We start from the raw sequence: 14,411 nt of genomic DNA on the forward strand, positions 1-14,411 counted from the left end.
ATACCCAGATGTGGGATTGCTGGGTCATAGGGTAAGTCTACTTTTAGTTTTTTCAGGGATTTCCATGCTTTCCATAATGACTACACCAAACTAGATTCCCACCAGCAGTGTAAGAGGGTACCCTTCACTCTACAGCCTCTCTAGCATTTATCATTCATGAACTTCTGAGCGATGGCCATTCTGACTGATGGGAGCTGATACTTCATTATAGTTTTGATTTGAATTTCTCAGTTTATTAGTGATATCGAGCATTCTTTCATGTGCCTATTGGCCATTTATGTCTTCATTGGAGAAATGCTTGTTTAGGTCTTCTGCCTATTTTAAGATTGAGTTGTTTGTTTTTTTGTTATTAAGTTCTATGAGCTGCTTATATATTCTGAAAATTAAGCCTCTGTTAGTCGTATCATTTGCAAATATTTTCTCCCATTCGTAGTTTGTTGTTTCCTTTTGTTTTACTTATGGTTGTCTTTGCTGTGAAGAAATTTATGAGTTTAATTACGTCCCTTTTGTTTATTTTTTTCTCTTATTTTCATTGCCTGGGTAGATTACCCTAGGAGAATGTTGCTAAGATTTATGTCAGATAATGTTTTGCCTATGTTTTCTTTTAGGAGATTTATCATGTCTTGTCCATCTGCATCTTAAGTCTGTACTCAACATCTGTGCTTCAGTTTTGAATTTTGAGCTTCTTAGAGAAAACCTACTCTTAGCTCATACGTCAGATTCAACATGTCTAAAGCTGATTTCATAATCTTTTTTCTTGCAGCGTCTCCACTTATTCAGTGGGATAATCATTCTTCCGGTCTTGAATACACAAAGGCTTGGAGTGGTCTTTGATTTGTCTTTCTCTCACCACCCTCCACATTTTGTCAGCTTCTTGAACTGTATGTTGTTGGTTTCAAGTGTCTATTCTGATTGCTGATACTCTGATGAAGAGCTTTCATCCCTGATACATGAATTTTTCCTTCTGCTGAATTCTTGGATATTCTCTCCCCCCCTTTCAGTCAACCTAGAGTTTTGGTGCTCCAACATCTACAGTCAAGTCAAAGACTTAACACAACCAGATCTCAGCCAGGGAGTCTCGACCCTTCATCATTTTGGACTTACATTATTTTTTCCAATCATTATGTAACTTAGCCTCCTAGGGTAACCTGTGCCTTATTAAAAACCAGGAGTCACCAGCCTTTTCCTATCCAGTCCTCAGTTAAAACAGATTAGAATTGCCCTGAGAACTAGTTGGAGCCCCATCCCCTTCATAGAGTCTTCCCTATTTATTCCAAATACTTCTAGCTCTTCTTTGTATTCCTGTACTGTTTATGATCAGTAGCCTGTAATCTTGGATTTGAGTACTGACTTGGTACCATTCCTGGGTGATTTCCAATGTGTCTCCTCACTTAGCTGGTAACTGGAGAAGACTCACTTGTTCAGCCTCCTTTATACCCCTCACCCTGCTTAGCATCGGGCAATAACAGGCATCCAGGCAGTGCTTGCCTTCTTTATTTATTCGCAGTGGTGGTGGTGTGGATTATAGCTAATAACTATTAATTCAGTGTTGCAGTTAAAAAAGAAAGCCAAGAAAATCCAAAAAACTTTATCTCCATGTTCAGTTTAGCGCTTTATCTCAATAGTTTTCTTAAGACTGTGTTTACATTCACATAGTGTTCAGTGCTTGTACAGTTCCCTGAGGCAAGCAGGTGAGATGTCATTATGTTTGACTTTCACGTTACATTTCATATTGGATATATTTGTGTAATGACAAAACCTTATTTTATAAGTAAACAGCCGGAAGCCCAGAGAGACTAAGAGCCTAACCCAGGATCACCTGGTTAGTGTTTGGCACAGGCCAGGACTGCAGTGCACATCTTCCAGCTGATCCTCTTCCAGTGCCTTTTCATTCCACTGCTGGGAAATGTAGCCCCATCAGCCAAACGGCCAAGTCACATTGCTGCCCCTTTACCTGCCAGTGATGGCAGTGCTACAAAAAGTGGCAAAGGAAAGGTCAGAAATAGGAGTGATAAAAGACATGGAAGTGCTGGAAATGGATCCTCAACCTCCTCCTCCCTACTTGAGCGCCTCACAAGTGTCCCACTCTGAGAGTGCTGTTCATTGTTTATAACATAGCCTTAAAATCAGACTGATCTTTTATAGGACATGCTTTTATCCTGGTCCCTTTCCTGCTAGTAGTCACCGTCATGGGCAGAAAGTGCCTGGCTGTGCTCTGTTTGTCACGTAGGTGGGAGGGAAAGTGGGAGAGGGAGTTGGTTGAACTGAAGCCGAGCTTTTTACAGCTCTGTTGTTCTAGGACCAGAGCAGTTCCACTCTTGCTTTCATCACCTCTCCACCTCCGAGTCCCAGCCACCCATTCCTGCCTGCTTCCCCACATGCCACGTCCTGGGGGAGGACAGAGTGGTGGGCAATGCCCCCTCCGCCCTCTGTTCTGGGAGGTGCAGGAGTCTGCTTTAACTTTTGAGCTGTTTTGGTAATTGGGCTTTTCCAGCTTTTCTAGACATCTCCTTTCCAGCTCTGAGAAATTGGAGATGTAACTTAACCATACATGGACTATACTAAAGTATTCAGTGACATTAGTGTCATGTTGTCTGTAATTGTGTTCTGTGACTGGATAGGAGGTTTTTTATCTCACAGGATGCTTCACATCCAATTCTAAAGTCCTAGAGGCTGCAGGTGTAATCCAAGTCCTTACATGTCTGTAAGGTAGACATGAACATTATTTGATAATATGACCATATGTTCATAGATTACGGTTAGTCCACTGGCTCTGTATCTAATGAAAGTTTAAATATCAAACGCTTGAAGAAAATTTGTGGGCCATGTCTTTTTGCCTGTAAGTAGTTGCAAAAACTGAAATCACAACTCTACCACAAGCCACAGTGTTTCCCAGTAGAGAAAGCCCTCTAATTTTACAACCTCTAAGTAATGCAGTGGTTCTTTGAGTGAGATGAGGGATGCCAGAGTATTTTTTGGGACACTAGAGTGGGATGACAAGTATTCTGGGACTGGTTACAGTTGAATCTCTACTTCCTATATCCTGGACTGATTACAGAGGCAATGTTAGTGCGGTAACCATCTTGTGGATGCAAGTGTAGCTAGGAAGACAACAGAGAAAATAGAAGGGATATAAAGAAATGGAGGGACTTCATAGCAGTACAAATGGCGACTTTGACACCACCAGCTGCTGATGTGAACTTTGCAAGAATTTGTGAGAAGTGGTGGGTGTCATTGCAAGCAGGAGAGTTCTGCAGCTTTTGGGGTGAACAGGCAAAGGGGAGAGCAGATATGGTGGCTATCCAGGGGCTACTTTTGTCCTGAATGTGAAAATGTCCAGTCCCCTGTTCAATTTTGCAGCCACAACTTCACATGACTCAGGGCGTTATTTCCACTAGAATACCATAAAAATATAAACAACCTGTTTCCCAAAGTGTTTGTTCTCGATCTGAGATGATTGTCCTGTGGTGGTAGGTAAGTGGGCGATGGGGCCTATTACATCACCCCCTTTCACTAGAAGTCTACCTCGCTACTTTTCACCCTACTCCTAGAGGTGCTGTCATTCTGTTACACCTAGGCCTGTAAGACCGTCTTGCCTGAATCCTCACGTGAAGAGGGATGGTTATGTGCAGTTTTAAAAAATTGCTTGGGTCATGTGGTCCTTTGTTCCTTCCAATGGAAATCACTATTCCAGAGCAAATAGTATGCCTCCATAGAAAGTATATTGTTTGTAAGTTGTCTTCAGAGGTTTTGCAGTTGGTTTAAATATTTGCTTGGTGATGGCATCTTGATTGATTGAAGGAGGCAACCCTCACTAGGGGCATTGTGTGCTTTCTGTCTGAGAGTTCCTTTACTGGCAGCAGAGTGTTCGTAGGCAGAGTTAGAAAGTTACCTGGTCTGAGAAGCCGAATTTGCCCGCAGCTGGGAATTGGCAGAAGAGTCTGTTATGGAAGGAAAGCTTTAGGATTATCTGGTAGCAGAGTTCTGGGATCCAAACCCCGGGAAACCTCAGCTTTTGTAGAGTATGTTCTGTAACAATAGGCTATAGGATAATTTTTACACTTGTTATAGGATGTAGAGTTGGGGAAAGGCTTAAAAGTGCAAGAACCTTAAAAGAGAATCTCCGAATATTTTAAAGAAGACAGTTCTCAGAATGAGAGCTTTTCTGGAAAAGACTAGCTCTTCACTTCACAGGGGAAGCAGGGAGCAGGTGTAACTGCACTTACGGTAACTTAAAAGGTAAACCTTACCCTCCCACTTAGCTGTTTCCTGGTGTAGGTTCATCTCCCACATCTGTAGTTTTAGACCTGATGTGTCATTTTCTGGTACTCCATTCTGCTTCTTAGTGAGAGACTGACCCAAAGTCACATAGCAATTGAAAAATTGCGCAAAGGTCTTTATTGTTAAAAATGTAGACCTGTGGCAGGGTGCTGCATTTGCAATTGACTTTCAGTACAGAGAACACTGAAAAGAATGCAGTGTTATTTCTTTTTTTATTCCTTTAAGCCTTTGAATAGAAGGTTTTCTTTGCAGAGTTTCTGGAGTACATCAGAACAAGCAGGAACTAAAATAGCTTTAAGAAATCTCCAGTATAGACGTTGCTTATAGTGTGGTATCTGTCTTATGTTAATTCTTTAAAGCAGGAAGTTGTAACTCTCAATTTCTTAAGCAAATATAAACATTCTTGACTCTTATTGACATTCTTTGTGGGGTGAAGCTGCTTTTGCTTCCATTCTGAGCATTGAAAGGCCTTCTATGATACTTCTACCAGTCCTCAGTATTTTATTTTCCCTCTGTTGTGAACTTGTTTTTAAATTTGAAGCAGATATAAATATCATTAACTTGCTACATATGTAGATATTCAGTGTTACATAGTCAGAAAGTTTGTGTACATCACATGTATCTACATAATTCCCCCCTTTCCAACTGTGTTCCTGATGAAAGGATGGTGGGAAATGGCATTATGGGCATATGTCTTACAGTACACAGTGTTTCCCCTGTTCCCTCTACCATATCTGGATGTTCTTTCATCTTTCAGCTTCTAGACTTACTTGCTCTTTTTCTTAAGCCAGGTGTATCTCATCCCCCTGCACACACACACATGTGTACACACACACACATTCTACCGTAGGGAGTAGCATGCACCATCCAATTCTCCCACTCCAGCTCTGGACCCATCCACTGGAGGCAGTGTCTTGCACGAATTCATTTGTAAGTTGCTTTTTAAAACTCGAGTGGTCAGGAATTAGGACTGATATCCACACCTACTAGGCAGGCCCTCAAGGACAACTTCTATGGTTAATGCCAGGTTATCTTAATGTTTGACTACCTGGGTTTCATGTCTTCCTGTGCCACCTGTGTGACCCATGATTCCCACATTTCTGTCTCCTGCTAGAATTTTTCTCTCCAACTCTGGACTCTTACAATCTTCTACTGATTTGACACCTTCAATTGAAACTCTGATATCTTAAAAGCAACATGTGTAAAAACTGAGCCCTTTGTTCTCCTACCCCCCAAACTGGTTCTTCCTGCAACCTCCCCCATTCAGTTAGTGGAAACTTAATCCATCCAGCTGCTTGGGTTAAAAAGCTTAGAGTTACTCTGACTTTCACTGACATACCACATGAATTCTGTCAATAGATCTGGTTTAACACTGCCTTTAAACCATATCCAGAACCCAGCCACTTCTCACCATGGCTCCTGCCTCGACTGCTGCTTCCCTGCCCTGAGCCACTGTCCTCTCCTCCTGCACAGCCCTTTTCAGAGGCTTCCCACCTTTCATCTCTGACCCGTTTTGACTATTCTCACCCGGCAGTCAAGTGAGCCTCGAAAACCTAAGTTAGATAGTGTCGTCCTTCTGCAGTGCCTCCCCATTTCACTCTGGGTAAAAGCCACAGTCCTTACAATGTCCTCCAAGGCCATGAAGGACCTGCACTGACCCTTCTCCGCAGCTCCAGCCGTGTCCCCATTCTGGAACATGTGAGGTGTGCGCTGCCCTTGGTGATGGTTATTCCGTCCACCTGGGACTTCTTACCTCCAAGTCTTAGTTCTAACCTCAGTCCTCAGTGTGGCCTGCTCTGGTATTTAATACAACATCACCCTCATCCCATACCCTCAACTCTCTTTACCTTGCCCTTTTTTGATTTTTCCATGGTTCCTCTTTCCTAACATGCCACCTCCTCTGCTGCTCTGTTGTGTGAATTGTCATCTCCACCCCCATCCCAGCTAGACTCCAACCAAGCTCCGTGAGGACAGGAATTTTGTTTTGTTTATTGATCTATTCCAAGTGCCTAGACTAGTCCTGGGTACATAGTAGGCAGTCAAAAATTATTTGCTGAATAAATTTAAAGACTATTTTAAAAATGAATCATCCTTTCAGGAACGGGTGAGGATCGGAAGCTGCATGAAGGAAAATGGTGCAGTAAATATTGATATTTGCCTGTTGTTCTTTGTGTGATATATATATATGTGTTTTAGTCTTAATTTGGTATCCCAGTTTCTTAATTTAATAGCTGTATTAAGGTGTAATTTACAGGCCATAAAATTCACACATTATAATTGTACAAGTCAGCCATTTTATCTATTTCTAGATTTGTGCAACTTTGTCCTCATAAAGTCCCCTTGTGTCCGTCCATATGCAGTTTGCCCTCCCCTCAGTGGCACCCTGATTTTATTTCTTTTTTTTTTTTGGCAATCACATCTCAAACGGATAATTTACACAGCAGTACTAATATAGCTTTGCACTTTTTGAAATGACACACTTAAATATGAAATTAGCGGTCATTGCTGAATGTAGGTAGCAGTATCCGACATTGGTGAAAAGAATGGACTTGAGTGTCAGACTGGCTGCAGTCTTACCCAGCTCCACCATTTACCAAGTTACCCAAATTATTTTCTGCCTCAAGCTCTTTATCTGTTATATGGGGGTAATAATAGCAGCTTACAGAGTTGTTGTGAGGATTAAGCAAACAGGGAAAAAAAATTTAGTATAGTGGCCTGCTTATGTTATTACCTAAGAAATGGGCTTATGTTATTACCTAAGAAATAGCCTTGCAGGTAGAGGGCAAAATTCAAATCAGTTTCTAAAGTATATGTAAAATATAATCCAGTTCCTGCCTGGTTTGTAAACACGTATGCCTACTGAAGAATTTAAAAGCAGGCTAATTTCCAACAGAAAAGATCATTTCTCAGCATTTCTTTCAAAGATAGCTGCAAAATCACTTTTACTAAATGTTCCATGCCCAACTCTTACAGAAATTTGACACCACGGACGTAATTATCTACATTTTTGTTAAAATGATTCTGACCATCAGGAAGTGTTCTCAATTATATTTTAGCCTTTATTTTGAGAAATACTGTGAGACTTCTTCTAAATTAATGGGTGGGGGCATTCATTGTAGCTCTTGTAGCCTGATAAGCCTGCACTAAATTATCTTTTTTTAACTTTTAATTAAAGTAATAAATTAATTTTTTGCTGGGGGGTGGTAATTAGGTTTTTATTTATTTATTTTATTTTTAGAAGAAGTACTGGGAATTGAACCCAGGCCCTTGGGCATGCTAAGAACATGATCGTCCACTTGAGCTATACCCTCCTCCCTAAATTATCTTAAATAAGGTCTTTTTCTCTGTTTTGTTAATTTATGTACAGATGCGCAAAGCAGGGTCATCAGAAGCCTCTCAATCACGAAGATGATAATAGTGAAAAACATTGCGCAGTGACAGTGAATCCTTGGCATATGAAGAAAGATTGTAAAGTCCTGAATGAATTAAGAAGGTATTGTTACATTAACATACGTGTAAGCATGGCTCTCTTACCTTTATTTTTCACTTTATAATGAAGATAATCCCCAACCGTCACGGTTGCTTTGTTTGATAGAGGCCATATCTAAACCCTTTTCTGCAAGTTTTTTAAATAAGAAAGAGCAGCTAATTTATCAGAAGTGTGAATGGTGTAATCTGGTCTGTCTAGTATGGTAGCCACGAGCCACATGTGGCTATTGTGAATTGAGATGTTCTATAAGTGGAAAATACATAATAGATTTTCAAGACTTCGTACAACAAAAATAATGTAAAATATTATTAATAAGTTTTAAAAGTGTCAATCACACTTTTGAAATGATAGTGTATTGGATATTTTGGGATAAATGTAATTATTACTGGAATTAATTTCACTTATTGCTTTTTATTTTCTAAATGGAATTACTGGAAAATTGTGACTTGCACTATGTTTCTATTGAGAGTGCTGGCTTCTAACTTATTGCAAATAATATGAAAAGAAAACTTTGATTAAAAATTTTGTAATTGAGTTGTTGATTTACATCATATTAGTTTCAGGTGTACAAAATAGAGGCTCAACATTTTCATAGATTATATTCCATTTAAAGTCACCATAAAATAATGGCTATATTTCCCTGTGCTGTATGATACAGCCCTGTAACCTATCCATTTTATACGTAGTACTTTTTACCTCTCAATCCCCTAACCCCTTCCTGCCTCCCCTCTTCTCCTTCTCCCCATTGGTAACCACAAGTCTGTTCTGTGTACCTGTGAGTCTATTTCTGTTTTATTATAGTCATTAATTTGTTTTATTTTTTAGATATACATATAAGTTAATACATAGAATATTTGTTTATCTTTCTCTGACTTATTTCACTTAGCATAATACCCTGTAGGTCCATCCATGTTATTGAAAATGGCATTATTTTATTTTTTAATGGCTGAACAGTATTCCATTTGTGTGTGTGTTCATGGTATGTATATATGTGTGTGTATATATATGTATACATGTATATATACATATATATATATATATAATATACCACAACTTCTTTATCCAGTCATCTGTCAGTGAACATTTGGGTTGTTTCAGTGTCTTGGCTATTTTAAATAGTGCTGCTGTGAACATTGGGGTGCATGTGTCTTTTTGAATTAAATTTTTCTCCAAACATATACCCATGAATGGGATTGCTGGATCACACGGAAGTCTATTTTCATTTTTTTATGGAACCTCTCTTCTGTCCTCCATAGAGGCTGCACCAATTTACATTCCCACCAATCGAGTAGGAGGGTTCCTTTTTCCTTAAAAGGTAAAAAATTCTCTACATTTACCTACCTTCCTTTCAGTTTAGGACACAGTTTGGCAAAAACCAGATAGAATTTAATAGGAGTAAATACAGTATTTATTTTGAATGTCCATGCATTATGGATAGATATGTTATTGATGAGTTGGTTCCCTATTTTTGTAGGTGCAGATGTTTTTATAGCTTCACAGACATTTCAGTCTTGCAGAGAGGAAAATTTCTTTTTATTTTGCTGAACTTGTCCGGGTGTCTTTATCGGACTTGGTCCAGGCCTGCAGAGGTGAATACACATCCAAACCTGAACCATTTGAATGTCTGCAAGATATTAAGAGTCTAGAATATCAGATCTGGACTGTAACTCTGGTAAATGACATCAGTGACTGGACTCAAGAAAACTCCATTTGAGGACAAAACCTTTCATAAGCCAAAAAGGCTTTGAAATTGTGGCAAAGCCAGAGACTTTTGTGCACCACTTATGGCCACAAACCCATGAGGACAACCACAGGCCTTCTGGAGTGCCAAGGAAATTCCATGTGAGGAGTCCAGCACTCACAGGAATCCAACAAGTCCCTGTCTGCCAGAACACTTTCATTGCTACTGTGCTGTTTTGAGTAAATGTCTTTTCATCAGGTTCAAATTGGTTTGTTGTTATTTTTTTGCATAAAAAAACAACTTCTTGTTCCCTGGTGAAAGTAAAAGCCTAACATTTTCTGATTTCTTTTGACAGAGAAAACATGAGCCTGTGGATCTAACCTCATCTGTGATGGTCTGCAGCTGGGAGCAACCAGATCAGTGTCAGTCCCCTTGCAGCCATTGGCTGGGAGCCTGCATGTTCCTTGGAATGGTATTTGAAACATGTCACACTAGCCGTGCCTTCGCTGTGGGCTGGGAGGCGAGTCACTCAGAATCTGCATTATGGAATGTATGTTTCAGATCTACAGTTAGGAGATCTTTTTTAATAGCCAGAGAATATAGTCATAAATATATCTATTAATGTATTTATGCAAGAACATTTTTAAAGATTTTTTTATTATAAAAAGTTTCCCCCCAAAATTGAAAATGAAAGAACAATGGAATTAAAAATCATCTGTACCTTAATTATACATAAAGAATCATAAAATCCTTCTAAACTTTTTTTGTTCAAATGAAGATATTTTTCCCTTCCAAAAAGGAAAATTATCATTTCACATTTTTTTACTTTCTCCTTTTATTATATATTCCATATCAATAAATATAAATCTTTTAAATCCCTTTTAATGGCTGTTTAACACTATATTGAACAGATATGTAAATAGTCCTAGGTTTCAGAAATTTAAAAAATTGTCATTACAATACCACTGCAAAGAATATTTTGGTGTTTCTATTTTTAGTTACTAATTTGGACTAAAAATTAACAAGTTTGCTTTTCTTCATCTAAAACATTGGTTATTTTATGAAGGAACTGTAAGGATTTTAAATAACTTTTCAGTAATTTCAACAAAGAAATTATCTTTAAGGCAAAAATGTATGATGGATTGCAAATCTATTTTTATTATATCTTCACTTTTACCAGTGTGACATATGTGTGTGTTTACACAAGTGCTTTAACTACCAGCAACGTAAGAAAAATCTGTGTACTAAAAATGTGAAAATACTTTCCCGGTTTGTGTTTTCATTCTCCCAATGTAGGTTTTGGATGACAAGCTTGTATTTGCAAAAGTACACCCCCTGTGGGAGGTGTTCTGTACATACGCTGAGATACTGCACATAATATTGCCTCTGAAGCCCAATGATCTGAAAACCCGGTCCTCAGCCTTTGATAACTTGAGATGTTTTATGAAAGTCCTCCAAGTGGATGAAAGTATCAACAACCGGAACAAGAGCTTTTCTTTGCCCTATTTGAGAAGAGCTCCGTGAATGACTTTTATATTCAGCATAGAGATACATTCTCCAATCCAACCACCAGAAACCGCATTGTAAGTCTAAACCGAGTTTAGCTGCTGTCTTGGGGGTGATTTAGAACCTGCTGTTGAATTATCAGTGATTTGGTTTGGTTGGTTTGATTTGGTTTTTAAAAGCTGCCCATAAAAAGGAAAAAAGAGAAAGAAAAGAAATATGCCTACAGATTCCTGTTAGGATAGTAAACAGTGGCTGGTTAGTTACCTTGTATAAACCACAAGCTCTCTTAGAACATTTTTAGGTTTACTTCATCCTTTCTCAGATCAAGTATCAAGTAAGGGACAGTGTTAAAAAAAATTCAGGATTAACAGGTTTGTGAGCTCCAGGATTTGCAAGGCAGCTTTCCCTCCCCATGGTGTAAGTCAAATGGCAGAATTGAAATAAAGCACCTCATGTATCCTCCGGTGTTAACAGGAAAAGGCTAATCTTCTTGACCTTGTTTCTTCCTGGGTAAAATGAAGATAATATATCAGGAGGCGACAAGCTCATTTAAGGCAGGAAGCATGTTGTTTTGTTCACTGCTGAATCTCAGGCACTGGGAAGGCTGAGTTTAACGAGCGAATGAATGAACGAACTGTACTTCCCCCACAGTTACCATGTGGGACAGTGAGGATTAGAAGCTAAGAGCATAGACTCTAGAGGGGAGGGCACAGCTCAAGTGATGGGGCGCATGCTTAGCAAGCATAAGGTCCTGGGTTCAGCCCCCATCACGTCCTCTAAAATAGACATATAACACTAATTACCTCCCCTCCCCCACCAGAATTACCTTATTATCTCCCCACCACCAAAAAAAAAAAAAGAGAAGTGGCCAAGAGCGTAGACTCAAGCTGGAACACCTGTGTTGGTTTCTCGCTGTCGACCTTGTAAATGTCATTTACCCTCTGTGTCTATCAAGTTCCTCACCAATAAAATGGGGATAATTGTAGTACCAACCTCGTAGAGATGCTATGGGGATTAATGAATCTGTGTCAGTGATACAACAGCCCTGGCTTATATTAAGTACTATGCATCTGTCAGCTCTTTTCATAATTACTGACAGATGTTATTATCGACAAAAGACGTATTAGTTCTTTGAAAGAGAAATGCATGTTAGACCATTTCATTTATCACTTTCTGTAATTCAGGCTTTTCCCTCTGAAATAACATTTTATGTCTGTGCACTAGAAAGCCACAGGGCTTTCCAAATTTCATCTGTCTGGGTTCTTGTCATGATGGCAATACTGCAGATTGCTGACATTTTTTAGGGACTCCGTCTGAGATGACAGCAACCCCTCAAATTTACGAGCGCTTCTCTAACTGATAACATCTCGCTAGAAATGAAGTTTTTATAATGTAACAGCTTCAGATGCTTAATGATGCCATAAATGCAAGGATGTTATATCTAAGCTCTTTAAATAAATCTTGTCATTGAAATAAAGGAAATACTATATTATAGCCCTCTATGACTTTGTTATCTTTGCTATCTGTTTATCTGACTCTCTAAGACCAAAGAAAGCAAATACTAAGATTGATCATTACTACTGTGTGGTACACGTATTTGTGGATGAAGACAATATTGAAATGCACTGTTTAAGATATTAAAATGGACATTAAACAGCTTCTTGATGCACATGCATGAACAGAACAGGGAGCTGGGTGCAGGGAGCAGACACTGAGCTTCCTGGATTAGAGACCCAGCTTAGCAGTCCAGCCCAGCAGTCCACATGTTTCATATTTATGTCCCAGCAAAATTAGCAGTGAGAGTCTTAAATGAACTTTGGGGACACTTGCAAACAGCTGTCATGATTACTAATGTGGGACACCAGGATTCTACAGTGTTTAGTTGGCATCTGTGCATAACCAGTTCTTTTCCACTAAAGCTTCTTGTAATTGCTGGTCCCACATCCAGGTTGAGGAATCATCTCATGTGGTGTTTGGGAGGGAGGTAAGTGGAGTCAGGACCCATGTTAAGGCTGGGTGGGTAATAATCTGGTGCTAGTACAAGAGAAAGGAAAGTAGGTCAGGTGGGAAGGAGAATGACTGGATTTAAACTTTGTTTCTTGAGTAAGCTAAATATATGACATCATGTCAAGTTACTTTGTTGTTTATATTCCATTTGCTGTCACCAAATAACTACTGAATTGTGGGGACAAAAATGCCTGGGTTTTAGAATTGACCCTGCCCCTAACCTGCCAGAGTCCAGGTTCCTCTGGGTGCCCAAAGAGGGGGCTGGACCATCAGGTGTCCCTCCACTGCAGCAGTTTGGGCACTTGGGTGGCCTAGATTTTTGCTGTGGAAGACTGGCCCGGTTGTAGGACATTAAGCATCTGCAAGGTGGTCCCAGGACTGTGACATCTAAGCGTTCCTTTCCACCCACGTTTGCAAATGACCCTCAAGGGGTTAATATTAATCCTGGGTGAGAATTATGAAAAATTATATGGTACCTCCATCCCTCCTGGCAAGTGAGGGCCCCTTATTTACAAATGACCATGAAGTATTAGCACCAGATTTTATCAACAGAACATGTGAACATTTTGTGACAGTGACACTCACCTGTTTGCTTCTGATTCCCAGTGCCACTTCAACCTCCATCAGAGGACTTCAGCTGCCCCAGCGATCAGGGCCTTCTGTACAGGGAATGGGCTCCTCCTCGAAGCACAGACAAGCAGCAGCCCTTAGGTCTCATCAGGTGAGCTGTTGTGGAGAGCACTCCAGTGGGAAGGGCTCAGGGTTGTCCTCATGGCATCTGAGTGTGACAGTCCTCCAAGAGTGTTAACAACCAGGAAGCTCACAGGAGCTCTGAACTTCGTTGCCCCAAGTTTTTACTGCAGGCTTTATTACAAAGCCATGATTTATTGGGTCACTACCGACATGGCTAACCCAAACCCTAACTGTAAGTCAAACCTTTCCTTAGCCCTAAACTTTGAGCCCCTTCCTCTCCTGGTGGCCACTCACTTGTCACAAAGCTTAAAGCCCCACTCCTCTAACCACATGGTTGGTGTCTCTGGCTGGCCAGTCCCCATCCTGAGTCATCTCATGAACACAAGCCATCCAAGGTTCCACCATGAATAGCATAGACACTCCTATCTTGGGAAATTTGGAAGCTTTAGCGGTTGCTGCCTAGGAACTGGGAAAAAAGACCTACCAAATTCTTCATTAAATAGGAGTAAATGTTATATTTCATTTAAATTATAAAATAAGAGAGAAATTCTCACTGCTTTTCTGTATCTGCTGTTCGACACCGTTTCACTACACCACGTGATTGTAATGTCGTGCTCAGCATGTGTCTTCTCAGAGCACCAGCGCTGGCTGCTCCCCGGGAGCTTATGCTGTTTGGGCAAGGCTGCTGGGGGGATACAGGCCAAGGACAACCGAGAAAACAAAAATAATCGGGCAAATAAGGAAACAATGTCA

General features: G+C 40.0%; 1 long non-coding RNA gene across 1 annotated transcript; it reads left to right on the plus strand.

The window, feature by feature from the left end:
* Window positions 1-7,648: 7,648 nt before the first annotated feature.
* Window positions 7,649-11,024, plus strand: LOC140694793 (uncharacterized). Its single transcript, XR_012070433.1, has 4 exons — window positions 7,649-7,774; window positions 9,028-9,086; window positions 9,808-10,002; window positions 10,749-11,024. It is a non-coding gene; the product is annotated as an uncharacterized lncRNA (long non-coding RNA).
* The last annotated feature ends 3,387 nt before the right edge of the window (window positions 11,025-14,411 follow it).

Source organism: Vicugna pacos, unplaced genomic scaffold, assembly GCF_048564905.1.
Source record: "Vicugna pacos unplaced genomic scaffold, VicPac4 scaffold_104, whole genome shotgun sequence".
NCBI classification, from domain to species: Eukaryota; Metazoa; Chordata; class Mammalia; order Artiodactyla; family Camelidae; genus Vicugna; species Vicugna pacos.